We start from the raw sequence: 2,387 nt of genomic DNA, 5'->3' as shown, positions 1-2,387 counted from the left end.
GACGTTTGAACCACTTTACTGCTTCATTCAGACCGAGTCAGCTGACTGCTTCGAGTTGATAGCGGAGCTTTGAACATTTTCCGCGATTCAGTGTATTCAAGATGGCTGAAGCCCCGGTTCATGTCCCCGTTCTACACGTATTATACGTTACGAACAGCTCTCATTTTTTGATATTCGGAGTTTTGGATTATTCTCTCATGGAGAATAATCGAGGAAGCGTTCTAAAGTGTGGGAATATTTTGAGCCAAACAGTTCCTTGTCACACCAGCCTCCTCTGTTCCCTGTGACAGAGTATTTTCCAAAGCTGGAGAAATTGACAAAAAAAAAAAAAAAGAAACCGTTTGAGTCCTTCTACTGTGCAAAAACTACTTTTCTTGAATTAAAACACCTGAAGTAACACAAGCACCCTCTTTATTACACCAAGCACACTCCCAAAGAAAATATGAACATTTTCACATTGTTTTTAAATTATTATTCCATCCATCCATCCATCCATCCATCCATCCATCCATCCATCATCTTCCGCTGGTCCGGGGATCGGGTCGCGGGGGCAGCAGCTTAAGCAAAGAGACCCAGACGTCCCTGTCCCCGGCCACTTCCTCCAGCTCTTCTGGGGGGACCCCGAGGCGTTCCCCCGCCAGAGATCCAACGTGTCCGGGGTCTTCCCCGGGGCCTCCTCCCAGTGGGACGGGCCCGGAACACCTCACCAGGGAGGCGTCCAGGAGGCATCCTAACCAGATGCCCGAGCCACCTCATCTGACTCCTCTCGATGCGGAGGAGCAGCGGTTCTAAAATCGAGAGCTTTGCCTTCTGGCTCAGCTCCTTCACCATGCCGGTGCATAGCCCGCAGCACTGCTGATGGCGCACCGATCCGCCCGTCAACCTCCCACTCCATTCGTCCCTCACTCGTGAACAAGACCCAGAGCTCCTCCACTTGGGGAAGGATCTCATTCCCGACCCGGAGAGGGCAAATTATTATTTCATGGGTAAATTAATCAATCTTTAATGAGGTACTACAAACCTATGTACAAACCTACAAAATATATACAACACACATACATACATAAGTTTTATTATAATGTTATTATATGCATCACATTCGGGGCTTCATATGGTGCAACAATCGCTACGCCAGTAGATGTCACCCAAGGGAATTGAATGAAGCTTCGGGTAGTGAACCACTTTATGACACAATGGTTCAAAATGATTCAATGCTTCAAAAAGCCTCGTTTTGCCATCACTAATTTTCTTATTAAATGTAAGAAAAAAAAGTGAACACATTAATAATTATTTCTTAATGACTTCAGCTGCACACATACAGTTACAACAATTATTCTTCATATTTAAATAGAGTTTGGTCTCATCACTTAATAGAGCAACACGTCATAAGAATAATATTCCATTTGTTTATATTAAATTTTATCTTTCACATTGTAAGGGGGTGCACCGTTCCTGGAGATACTGCAATACCAGGTCGATGCGTGGAGTGGACGGAGCAAGCCCCTATTCCATCTCCCTGTTCCAAAAATCAATTTAATATATGGTCCCCGGGTAGGGGACGTATCAGATATTAAACTGATAAGAACAGATACTACACTTGATCTTAGCCAAAAGGCCGAGAAGCGATACCAGAAAAGGGACGGAGGAAACAATATGATTCTGCGCAACGTCATTCTAACTCACGGTTTGAGAAATCAGGTAAAAATAAATTCAACATTGTTTGGGGTCGAAATACAAATAGCAACAATATTTAATAGACATTATTTACGCCTGGTGTTGTTCTGCTGTGGTAAACTAGATTATTTAATGTCACGAAATAAGACTTTCAGTGACTTCCTGGACACGTGGTACGCTCTAGACCAATAGGAAGCGGGGAAGTACGAACAACAAAAATTAACACTTTCTTTAAAAATACGTTAAATTATACACTTTATGTTGGACATATAACGTATACAATCGTTTAGTTTTAGCAAATAAAGTGGAATTAGCCTGTGTTGTTGAGGTAAATAATACCTTTTAACGACACAGACTCAGGATTGAGCTCTTCCAGCGGCCTCTAATGGAGAATAGAGATAACTACACACCTCAAACTCTGGTCCTTGTGAAAACATGTGTCATGGGTGTGATTTGGTTCTTTTGTTGAAATGAATGCCTATCACAATTATTGATGACGTTTAATCCACTACTCCACCTCTGCCCATGAAATAATTTGATGCACTGGATTGAACCTCTATTCCTTGATGGTCATTACTTTACTGCAAAAGTGGAGATGCTCACACAATTGCCTGATGTTTCAGGTGTGTTTATTCGCCTACAATCGTTTTAGCACAGCCATACTGGCCACTGCTGCTGTTCATTTTGCCCGCAATAGCAATGACATGAGCAAT

The 2,387-nt window shown here is 42.7% G+C and overlaps 1 non-coding gene across 1 annotated transcript; it reads right to left on the bottom strand.

The window, feature by feature from the left end:
* Positions 1-1,436: 1,436 nt before the first annotated feature.
* Positions 1,437-1,627, bottom strand: LOC142389071 (U2 spliceosomal RNA). Its single transcript, XR_012770379.1, has one exon. It is a non-coding gene; the product is annotated as a U2 spliceosomal RNA (small nuclear RNA).
* Between the last annotated feature and the right edge of the window lie 760 nt (positions 1,628-2,387).

Source organism: Odontesthes bonariensis, chromosome 9 (genome assembly GCF_027942865.1).
Source record: "Odontesthes bonariensis isolate fOdoBon6 chromosome 9, fOdoBon6.hap1, whole genome shotgun sequence".
NCBI lineage: Eukaryota > Metazoa > Chordata > Actinopteri > Atheriniformes > Atherinopsidae > Odontesthes > Odontesthes bonariensis.
This window is presented reverse-complemented; position numbering and strand designations above follow the sequence as displayed.